This window comes from Hyaena hyaena, unplaced genomic scaffold (genome assembly GCF_003009895.1).
Source record: "Hyaena hyaena isolate Hyena2069 unplaced genomic scaffold, ASM300989v1 scaffold_143, whole genome shotgun sequence".
Classification (NCBI taxonomy): domain Eukaryota; kingdom Metazoa; phylum Chordata; class Mammalia; order Carnivora; family Hyaenidae; genus Hyaena; species Hyaena hyaena.
The window spans coordinates 2357005-2369816 of record NW_024080775.1 but is presented as its reverse complement, the minus strand read 5'-3'; the positions used below and the strand labels follow the sequence as shown (position 1 = coordinate 2369816).

General features: G+C 39.1%; 1 pseudogene; it reads left to right on the top strand.

Moving 5' to 3' along the window:
- LOC120235989 overlaps nucleotides 1–1085 on the top strand; it is a 39673-nt pseudogene extending 38588 nt beyond the window's left edge.
- The last annotated feature ends 11727 nt before the right edge of the window (nucleotides 1086–12812 follow it).

The window sequence follows — 12812 nt, the reverse complement described above, 5'->3', positions numbered from 1 at the left end:
TTTGAAGGAATATTCATTAACTGAAGGAATTCAGTTTGGTTCCAAATATTGGTGCAGGCAAAGCCAAATGAAGAATCATAGAAAGGGGCCATTTTTAATGATGCAATCTTTCTCTGTAGTAGTGGAAGAGAGATTTTACATCATTAAACAAATAAATAAATAAAACTTATGGTTACCTATCCAGCTATTCTGCCACAGAAGCTTGGTCCTCTCTCACTCTCTAAAATTCCTGAAAATAACTGGGGGAAATGATCTGTTCCACTGATGAATTTTAAAAGGAAATTTGTTCAGGAGTCACATAGTACTAGATGGAGAAGAAGCAGAAGAAAGGAAAAGCAAAATCAACTGAGAAGTTAAGAACACTCACTAGAATAATGTTGCCAAGGAGCAAACAAAAATTACCACCAGATATTTAACATAAATGAGCAAATCTTAAGTAAGTGATTACCTCTATAACACAATAACATGGAACAGAGATAGGAGTAGACTGAACAATAATATCTATTGATTTCCTAGGCTTCACTGTATGCGCTCACCACGTATTCTCTGTGGGAATAGACTTTGATACATAAGTATACTTCACATCAGCTACCATAATCATTGCTTACCCCACAGGAATAAAAGTTTTTAGCTGACTCTCCACTTTTCATGGAGGCAACATTAAATGACCCCCTCCCCACTATGCTATGAGACCTAGCCTTTATTTTCCTATTTACTGTAAAAGGCTTACATTGTATTAGCAACCTCTTCACAAGACATTGCTCCTCATGACACATACTATGTAGTAACTTACTTCCCCTACGTACTATCAATAGGAGCAGTATTTGCTATTATAGGAGGGTTTGTCCATTGAGTCCTCCTATTTTCAGGATACATTCTTTGATAACACCTGAGCAAAAATCCACTTTACAATTATATTTGTAGGCATTAACACAAGATTCTTTCCTCAACATTTCCTCGGAATATCCAGAATACCTCGATGTTACTCCAACTACCCAGATACATACACAACTTAAAACACAATTTCTTCTATAGGCTCACTTATTAAACTAACAGCAGTAATACTAAAAATTCTTTTAGTTTGAGAAGTTTGGTGAGGAATAGAAAATGATAGAATATAAGCTGGGTAAAATCAGAAAAGAAGAGAAAATATAAAATCATTCACAGAACAAATGAGTTGGAAAGAGTATAAGGGAAAATAGGTGCTGCTAAAAATACATTTGAAGACACAGAAGATGAAAGTAAGGTGCATCAGGTCAACTGGGTGGCTCAGTCGGTTGAACTTCCCACTTTGAAGTAATGGTCTCGCGGTTTGTGAGTTGGAGCCCTATGTTAGGCTTGCTGTTGTCAGAAGGTCAGCACAAAGCTCACTTCAGATCCTCTGTCTCCCACTCTCTACCCCTCCTCCACTTGCGTTCTCTCAAAAATAAACAAACAAAACAAAAAAAATTTTTTAATATTTTTATTTATTTCTAGGAGAGAGAGAGAGACAGCGTGAGCAGGGGAGGGTCAGAGAGAGAGGGAGATACAGACTCTGAAATAGGCTCCAGGCTCTGAGCTGGCAGTCAGCACAGAGCCCGACGTGGGGCTCGAACTCATGAACCGCGAGATCATGACCTAAGCGAAAGTCGGACTCTTAACCGACTAAGCCACCCAGGCGCCCCAAAACAAAATTTTTTTTTCTTTCTGCTATATTTATTTTTTTGTAAAATTTTTCATTCTATTTCACGTTCTTCACCTAAACTTTTTCTTACTTTTTTTTTTGTATTCTATCAAGATTCTCTAACAACCAGACCAAAATACACCTCAGATCTAGTTTCCTATATTTAATTTTTTGTGTCATTTTTAAGTTTTTAATTTTAATTTTTTATTTTATTAATTCTTTCTCTTCCTCCAAAATGACAAAAAGAAGGAATTCAGCCCCCCCCCCAAAAAAACAGGAAAAAATGATAGCCAGGGGCTTAATCAAAACAGATATAAGTAAGATGTTTGAGCTAGAATTTAGAACTACAATAATAAGAATACTAGCCGGGGTTGGGAAAAAAGCATAAAATTTCTTTCTGCAGAGATAAAAAAAGTAAACTCTACTAAGCAGAAAATTAAAAATGCTATAACTGAGTTGCAATTTCAGATGGATGTCATGGCAGCAAGGATGGATGAAATAGAGCAGCAAATCAGCGATTTAGAAGACAAAATTATGGAGAATAATGAGGCAGAATAAAAGAGGAAAATGAAGGCAAAAGAGCATGATACAAGAATTAAAGAACTCAGTGATGTATTAAAAAGGAATAACATCCTAATTAGAGGAATCTTAGAAGATGAAGAAAGAGATAAAGTGTTAGAAGGTTTATGTGAACAAATTATAGTGGAGAACTTTCCTAATCTGTAGAAAGACACAGACATCAAAATCCAAGAAGCATGGAGAACGCTCCTTAGATTCAACAAAAATTGACCATCTCCAAAGCCTATCATAGTCAAATTCACAAAATACACAGACAAGGAAAGAATTATGAAAGCAGCAAGGAAGAAATGTCCTTAACTTATAAGGGAAGACAGATCAGGTTCACAGCAGACATATTCACAGGAACTTGCAGGCTAGAAACGAATGGCAGGATATATTCAATGTGCTGAATTGGAAACATACGCAGCCAAAAATTCTTTATCCAGCAAGCCTGTCATTTGAAATAGAAGGAAAGATAAAGAGTTTCCCAGACAAATAAAAACTGAAGGAGTTCATGACCACTAAACCAGCCCTGTAAGAAATTTTAAGGGGGACTCTCTGAGGGGAGAAAAGATGAAACAAAATGAAAAAGACCAAAAGCAACAAAAACTAGAAAGGACAAGAGAACATCACCCAAAATTCCTACTGTACAGGCAACACAGTGGCAATAAATTCATATCTTTCAGTACTCTATAAATTTTTTAAATGTTTTATTTATTTCTGAGAGAGAGAGAGCGTGAGCTAGGGAGGGTCAGAGAGAGAGGGGGACACAGAATCTGAAACAGGCTCCAGACAGCTGTCTGTCACACAGCTGGCTGTCAGCACAGAGCCCAACACGGGGTTCGAACCCATGAACCATGAGACCATGGCCTGAGCCAAAGTCGGATGCCCAACCAACTGAGCCACCCCGGCACCCCATTCAGTACTCGCTCTAAATGCCAATGGACGAAATGCTCCAATCAAAAGATATAGGGTATCATAATAGAAATGGAAAGGAAAGCAAGATCCATCTATATGCATTTTACCAGAGACCTTTTTTAGACTTAAAGACACCTTCAGATTGAAAGTAAGGAGAACTGTCTATCATGCTAATGGTCACCAAAAAAAAGCTGGAGTAGCCATACTTATATCAGACAAACTAGATTTTAAAATAAAGACTGTAAGTAGAGATGAAGAAGGGCATTTTATCATAATTAAGGGGTCTATCCACCAAGAAGATGTAACAATTGTAAACATTTCTGCCCCCAATGTGGAAATACCCAATATATAAATCAATTAATTACAAACATAAAGAAACTAATTGATAATAATACCATGATAGAAGAGGACTTCAATATCCCACTTACAGCAGATCATCGAAGCAGAAAATCAACAAGGAAACAATGGCTTTGAATAACACACTGAACTGAATGGACTTAACCGATATATTCAGAACATTTCATCCTAAGATAGCAGAATACACATTCTTGTCAAGTGCAAATGGAACATTCTCCAGAATAGTCACATGCTGGGACACAAGTCCGCCCCTAACAAGGACAAAATGATCGAGATCAGACTGTGCAATTTTCAGACCACAATGCTGTGAAATTTGAACCACAAGAAAACATTTGGAAAGACCCCGAGTACTTGGAGATTAAAGAACATCCTACTAAAGAATGAATGGGTTAACCAAGATTAAAGAGGAAATTAAAAAGTACATGGAAGCCAATGAAAATGATAACAGGACAGCCCAAAAGCTCTGGGATTCAGCAAAGACGGTCATAAAAAGGAAGTATATAGCAATCCAGGCCTTCCCAAAGAAGGAAGAAAGGTCTCAGGCACACAACCTAAGCTTACACCTTAAAAATCTGGAAAAAGAACAGCAGCTAAAGCCCCAAACCAGCAGAAGACAGGAAATAATAAAGATTAGAGCAGAAATCAATGATATTGAAAAAAAAACAACAGTAGAACAGATCAATGAACCCAGGAGCTGGTTCTTTGAAAGAATTAACAAAATTCATAAACCCATAGCCAGATTGAACAAAAAGAAAAAGGACCCAAATAAATAAAATCAAGAATGAAAAAGGAGTGATCACAACGACACTGCAGAAATACAAACAATAATAAGAGAATGTTATGAGCAAATTATACACCAATAAAATGGGCAATCTAGAAGAAATGGACACAAACATAAACTACCAAAACTAAAACAGGAGAAATCGAACATTTGAACAGATCCATAAACAGTAAAGAAATTGAATTAGTAATCAAAAATCTCCCAAAAAACAGGAGTCCAGGGTCAGATGGCTTTCCAAGGAAATTCTACCAAACATTTAAAAGAGAGTTAACATCTATTCTTTTGAATCTGTTCCAAAAAATAGAAATGGTAGGAAAACTTCCAAACTCATTCTACGAGGCCAGCATTACCTTGATTCCAAAACCAGACAAGGTTTTGGAGAAATACAGTCCAATTTCCCTAATGAACATGGATGGAAAAAATTCTCAGCAAGATACTAGCCACGTAGATCCAACAATACATTAAAAAAATTATTCACCATGATCAAGTGGGGTTTATACCTGGGATGCAGGACTGGTTTAATATCTCCAAATCAATCAATGTGATACGTCACATTAACAAAAAAAAAAAGAAGAAGAAGAACCACAAGATCCTCTCAATTTGACAAAATACAACATCCTTTCTTAATAAAAACCCTCAAGAAAGTAGGGATAGAAGGATCATACCTCAAGATTATAAAAGCCATATATGAAAGACCCACCGCTAATATCATTCTCAGTGGGAAAACTGAGAGCTTTCCCCCTAAGGTCAGAAACATGACAAGGATGTCCACTCTCACCATTGTTATCCAACATAGTGTTAGAAGTAGATCCTCGTCAATCAGACAACACAAAGAAATAAAAGGCATCCAAATCAGCCAGAAGGAGGTCAAACATTCCTTCTTAACAAATGACATGATTCTCTATATGGAAAACCCAAAAGATTCTACCAAAACTGCTAGAACTGATCCAGAGTCCTTGAACCCGCTGTGGTTACTTGTAATTCAAGATTTAACTAAAAATTTGCTCAAACTCCCATTGCACATACAGTTGGATATTCATTTTCCTTCCAAGTGTCTCCAAGGACTCCTGGGAGGCTTGCATTTCTCCTGCTCATCACTAGTTCTGATTTCCTGCTTTTGCAGGATTCTCAGTCCCACTCTACACATCTCATCTTGTGCATCCTATCCACTTTACACTCTTTCCCACATGCCAGACATGGCCCTGACGAGTACACTCTCCCAACTCACAGAGGCTGTATGGGTAGCCGACTCTAACTGAAGACAGGAAGGCACAGAAGGTATTTACAGAACAGCACAAATAGCACAGCAAGCATCTTAAATATGCTCTAACTGCAGTTAATCCAGGTCATACTATTTACCTTTTCTACCCAAAATTTTATCTTGTCTGCTCAATGAGCCTCTTGAGGCATTGTGCATTAAAAAAATGATCAATAGTCTTCTTATAAAATATGAAGCATTGTGCCAGCTCATGAACTAACATTTTTATCTCTAATACATAAATATTTCTATAACCCCACATAATGGACTTTTACTATATGTTCTTCACTGTGCTAAATGTTTTTTATACGTTGTGACTTAGTCTTCAAAATAATCTTATGATGTGGTGATTATTATTATCAAGCCTATCATATGGATGAGAAAATTTAGAATCATAGAGGAGAAGTAATTTCTCAAGGCCAATCTAATAAGTGATAAAGGGAAGATCTAAACATATAGACCACTGAGCATACAACAAAGACACTGTGTTCTCTGGAGTATATTTCGATTCCATATTAAGATCTTCTGGACCCCAGCCACACATCACATTGTGGTAGTTGGAAAAATGGGCAATGTGTTAACTGGGACATTCTGGTATTTCTGGTTTCCTCCCAGGGTCATAGACTCCTACGTGCTTAAAGGGAATGTGCTATCAGTCCCATGCCCATGCAGAACAGAAGCAGTGCATGTGACCAGGACACTGGGCAACTTTGTAACATCTCCTGTAGATTACTCATCTTTGTCCATGGCCTCCTTTTTCCTTATCATGGGCTCCTGCAGGAATGGAGCTGAACCTACAGCGTGGACCCTATTGATTTGGGCCTATGTGACCTGTGGTTAGCAGCTATCTTCTGCTCAAGGCAATATCCATGGACAATAATCTGGTCAGATGATCCACACTTTTCATATTCTCTGATCAGGGTGAAATTCTTGTGTCTCTACTTGCTGGGTGGCTTCTTTTGGAATACCTCCTCCTTACCCTATCCCAGACTTAGTGACTTTACAGCAAGTATGCAGTACATCGTGGAATTCTTCATTGGCCCCCTTTCAGGAAATAGTTTTTGAGGACATCAGATGTTATAAGCACTACCTCACAACTAAGTTCTCATGGTTTCCATTGCTTTTCACCATTTTGCCCAAGAAACCCTCTATACAAGAGAAGTGACCATGCTATAGACACATTTGTTGCTAGCTCCTGTCTATTCTGAGTCTGGGTGTTCTCTCTGTTCTTTCCTTTCCCCAGCAAGGTAGGCTTTAACTACTAAATCATTAAAAAAAAAAAAAAAAAAAGTCATTCCAGACTGGACCTCATAGCATGGGAGTTTGAATCCAGTTTGGAGGGTTTGCGACTGCATTCAGATCTCCCCTTGCGCACTTGCCAGCTGTGAGACTTTGAATAGGAATTAAAGTTACTTGGAGACTTATGTAAGGCTTGGTTTTATTACCTTCCATGAGAGGTGGTGTTAAGTGGTCAAGGAGAGTTGTAAGGATAAAATAAAACAATGCATATAAAGGCTCAGCAGTTTGCATGATGCACAAGTTCTCAATAAATGTTAACTATGATTAAGAATACATTCTTATAGAAAATGGCCGTTTCCAGTAACATTTTCAAATTGGTGGCCATTTTTAATTCACCACATTGCAGGGTATTGTTTCAGAAGATTTTCCTTTCAATATTAGGCTGAAACTTCTCTTATTTTGTAGGACTTAAATCTAGTCTTTGAGGGGGCCAGTTCCATAGCTTTATGGAGCACTAAATCCTAATTGCTTCCTGACCCACCCTGACACCTTTTTTTTTTAAATTTTTATGTTTATTTGTTTATTTTTAAGACAGAGAGAGAGAGAAAGAGAGAGAGAGAGAGCCAGAGCGAGCGAGCATGGGCATAGGGAGAAGGCGAGAGAGATAATCCTAAGAAGGGTCCACGCTATCAGTGGAGAGCCCAACACGGGGCTCAAACTCACAAACATTGAGATCATGTCCTGAACTGAAATCAAGAGCCAGATGCTTAACAAACGGAACCACCCAGGGACCCCAGCCCTGACTTTCTCTGTAACAGAGGATGGCACTCCTGTCAGTTACAGTTTACCTGCTTCCTCCCCACCCCACCCCCATCCTATGCCAGTCACAGAACATTGGTTGTGTGTGCCTGTAAGGATCTGGTACTTTGTTTTTAATACCACAAGCAGCTGTACTACCTCCAGACCACACCCTATCAGTTCTTCCCACAGAGTTCTAAGACTGAAGTAGCTAAAGTCACTCCTGGCTCTGAGCTCAGGATTCTAAGACACCTCCCTTTCTTTCTCCTCCTAAATCATTATCAGTAAGAATTTGGCAGGAAGAGGCAGATAAAGGTCCAGTGAGTCCTTCAAATATTACAAAGAATCCAAGTTTCCACAGCGGCATTTCCCTGCAGATTAACCTTTCTCTCGTTTGAAACACAAGTTTTCAAGTATATATTCTGCAGTTCCTTTCCACTCTGCTTTTTGGAGTAATTTCTCTAGCATTAACAAATCCATGTGTGTGTTTTTAATCATTTATTCTGATATGAATTCAAAAATGGATATGTTCATCCTACGTATCAAATGCCATTTCAAATCTTAATACTTATAAGGCCATAAACACCAAACCATTAGCAATTGTGTTTGCTGTGAGGAAGCCCTCTTATTCAGGATTCTTTCACACTGTTTATTATCTCTGCTTAAGAGAGGTGCATCTTGAGTTATGTGCCAGCAATAAGGTCTGGTCATGGTTGGAATTTCTCCCCTTCAGGCACTGTCATCACACTATCTGGGGAGATACCTATGATTTGGGGACCAAACATTATGGGCTTAAGAAAATCCTACCAATTTTTTGCTTATTTAGAAGTTTTTTTTTTTTTAAGTTTTTTTTTAATGTTTTATTTATTTCTAGGAGAGAGAGAGAGAGACAGTGTGAGCAGGGGAGGGTCAGAGAGAGAAGGAGTCACAGACTGAAACAGGCTGCAGGCTCTGAGCTGGCAGTCAGCACAGAGCCCGATGCAGGGCTCGAACCCATGAACCGAGAGATCATGACCTAAGCGAAAGTCGGACGCTTAACCGACTAAGCCACCCAGGCGCCCCGCTTATTTAGAAGTTTTTAATCTGAGGTCAAGATGGACTTCCTCCTTTCTTCAACAAGTAAAAAAGGAGGAAAGGAAGGAGAGGAAGAAGGAAGAATGAGAAGAAAGGAAGGCTCAACTTCTAGGTTATGGTGGTTCAAAAAATATGCCTACAAATTCTTTAATTCGTCACCCCAAAAAGTAGAGCCCAATTTCCCTGCCTTTGAGTGTGGGCTGGACTTAATGACTCACTTTTAACGAATAGAATGGAACAACAGTGTCAGTGTGCAACTTCAACGACTAGGCAGGCCTTTAAAAAACACTATGGTTTCCACCTTGGTTGCTCTGTTTCTCACTCTCTTGAATCACTTGCTCTGGGGAGAATAGCTGCCATATTGTGAGCTGCTCTAAGGAGAGATGCATGTGGCAAGGAACTGAGAGAGGCCTCTGGCCAATTGTCAGCAAAGACCTGAGGCCCTTGGTCCAATAGCCCACAAGAAACTGAGGCTTGCCAACAGTCATGTGGGTGAACCATCTTGGAATTGGATTATCTAGCTCTTATCAAGCCCTGAGATGACTGTGGCTCCATCTGAGATCCTGAGTGAAACTTCGTGAGAAACTGAGACAGAACCCAGCTGTTTGGCCCTCGGAAACTGTGAGATATAAGCATTTGTAGTTTTAGGTTGCTATATTTCAGGGTAACATAAACATAACTAGTAATAGTTGCCAGCATACCCAGACAGCACTGAAATTTAATTTGGATTCAAAGGAAGATAGTACATTTTGATCAAGTAATTTCATTTCTAGAAATCTGTTCCAGGAACTATCACCTAATTACAAATTTATATGCAGTTATTAGGGATTATTGCCTTATATAAAAATGTTCAGCAATAAGGAATTGTGAAATAAATTACATTCTGTCAACTTAAAGTGATTTTAAACAATGTTTAACAAGAAGTTTTAAGAGTTTGTAACGGGGGCACCTGAGTGGCTCAGTCGGTTAAGCGTCCGACTGTCCGACTTCGCTCATGGCATGATTTCACAGTTGGTGGGTTCTGACAGCCAGCTCAGAGTCTGGCGCCTGCTTCATATTCTGTATTTCCTTCTCTCTCTGACCCTCCCCTGCTCACGCTGTCTCTCTCTCTCTCTCAGAAATAAATAAAAAAACATTTTAAAAAAGAGTTTGTAATATATATAAACAGAATATAAAAATATACATATAGTACTTATAACTCTGTAAAAATCTATACATTAAAACTCTAGGTACAAAGTGTTGCCTTTGCTCTGATAATAGAAAAGTCTCCAGGGGGTGTAGATCTCTAGCAATTGCAACTGTAAATGACAGCCAGGAATTTCATTTTCATGAGCATATATAAGACATTCCTTAGAACTCAAGGAAATACAAACAGAAAGGGGAATTCGTACAGGACTGGGATTCTTTCATCTCGGGAGACTGGCTGATTGCTAGATTCAGATGTTGGTATGACTTCATTTTTATCCACTCGCTGGTGAGATTAAATAAGATTAAAAAATTATGATGAATCTTGCCATTCACCAATCTTTTATTATGTGCTAGATTCTGGGGTAGGCACTTTTATGAGATCTCACTTAATTCTAGCATTTAAAAAAATGGTCCCACTTAGGGCAGAACTGAAATTTATACATGGCTGTTAGATGGCGCCGCGGTACAGATTAGGTATCCTGCATGCTATCCCTTCCACAATTTTTATTCAAGTTAATCTAACCTACACAGAGGCAGAAGGAAGCATCTGGTAAAAGAATTCAACTAGTGCCTGTGGTGGGGGTTCACTTACATACACATGCCTGGCGGACTGAGAGGTGACTAACAAAGGGGATAGTCAGGCCTCTGAAACAAAATTCAACAGAAGGGAAGAATGAGTCTGGAATGAAGACCTTGCATTCTCTGATAGCCCCATAGAAATATTACCTTTCAGGGCAAAGACTTTCCAGGTGTGATTAAATTAAAGACTTGAGAAGATTATCAAGCATTATCTGAGTGGTCTCCAAATTCAGTCATAAGTGTTCTAATAAGAAAGCGGCAGTGTGATTACAAACAGGCGAAGAGAAGACAATAGAGCCATAGAGGCAGAGTTTGGAGTGATGCAGCCACAAGCCAAAGAATTCAAGGGGCCTTCAGAAACTAGAAAAAGCGAGGAACGGTTTCTCCCCTAGAGCCTCCAGAGGGAGCCCTGTCCTGCTGACGCCGTGATTTTAGCCCAGAGATACTGATTTCAGACCTCTGGCCTCTCATACTGTGGGAGAATAAATTTTCTGTTGTTTTCAGCCACCACACTAGTGGTAATTTATTAGGGCAGCCATAGAAAACTAATACACTAGTTTTTTTTTGTTTTGTTTTGTTTTTAAGACTTTAGTCTATATTTATATGGAATGTCGGTCTGTAGTTTTCCTATGATCTCTTGTCTGGTTTTGGTACCACATCAACCCACACACCAGAACATGTGCCCATAAAGTTCATCTTCTCTATTTTCTTTAAAAAATGTTTAATGCTTATTTATTTTTGAGAGAGACAGACAGACAGAGAATGAGCAGGTAAGGGGTACAGAGAGACACACACACATACACACAGAATCTGAAGCGGGCTCCAGGTTCCAAGCTGACACACAGAGCTCAGAGCCTGATGCAGGGCTTGAACTCGTGATACATGAGATCATGACCTGAGCTGAAGTTGAATGCTTAACCAACTGAGCCATCCAGGAGCCCCTCATCTTCTCTTCTTTTGGCCAAAGCCAGTCCTGCCACCTAGAGTCAGATCCCATCTCCTGTGGTCTATAAAAGGACAGGCAGCAATTCTTCTATTTTTCTTCTGCATCAATATTTTTTCCTTTTCCAATTCCTCTTGTCACCATGCAAAGATGCTATAATTGCCACCTCTTAAGAAATAAAAGCCTCTTTTGACTCCATTTAACCCTTCCACTACTGCCCTTTTCCTCTTTTGTCCTTACCCCAAAATTCTTTGGTTCCTGTACTCACAATCTCGGCCTTATCTCCTTCCATTTCCTCTTTCATCCACTCTGGCCAGAGGTTTGCCATCACCGAGCCAGTGGATCTGCTTTCCTTAAGATGACTGATGACTCCACATTGCTGAATATAATGGTGACCATCATGGGATTTGATATAATGGATCACGTTTTCCTCCTCCGACAATTTTGCTCATTTAGATGCAGGCTACCACACTGGTTACCCTTCTAAATGCTGGCCATTCTGTCTCTTTTGATGCCTCCTTTTCATTTCCTGAACTTCTACATGGTAGGAGTCCCCCAGGATCAGTCTTTGGACTTCTTTTCTCTCAACTTTTCATTTTAGCTGATCTCTTCTAGTTTCTTATCTTTCCTCTCTACTATCACCTGCTACATCTCATCTAGTTTTATGGGTTTGAATATTTGTATGCTGATAACTCCAAAGTCACACTTTTCTCCTAGACCTCTCTTGTGAACCCCAGGCCATATATTCAATGGCCCACTTTTATACTCTTGGATGTCTAATATGTGTTTCATAATGACATGCACAAAACAGAATTCCTAATTTTGTCTCCTAAATTGGTCCTGTTATGGTCTATTCCATCACATTAATAACAGCTCCCTTCTGCTAACGGTCAGGCCAAACATCCTTCTGTTTCTCAGCAAATTATATTAGTTATGCTTTTAAGATACACTCAGATATTAATCTCTTTACATCATTCTCAATGTATATTTCAAGTGCCCAGAAACTTACCTGACATAGAGCAGTCATGTGATAATGATTTGTTGAAAGAATGAATGAAGTCAATTATTTCACATCCTTGCTCTCTATCACTCCCTTAACAAAGCTTGGCCCATAATACTTTGATGTGCTGTAATTCGGTCCATGTGTTCATTTCTATTTGCACATTTTGGTTTTTGTTTTTGAGAGAGAAAGAAAGAGTAGGAAAGAGGCAAAGAGAGGATCCCAAGCAGGTTCTGCACCATCAGCACAAAGCCCAATGCGGGACTCAAACTCATGAACTATGAGATCATGACTTGAGCCAAAACCAAGAGTCAAATGCTTAACTGACTGAGACACCCAGGCACCCTGAATGTTTTGCCACTAACCAGCAGGTATCATTGTTCCAATTATAGTGACCTACTTCAGGTTTCCCCATTTATAATGCTCTTTCATTCCTCTGTGCCTCCTGCAATGCTG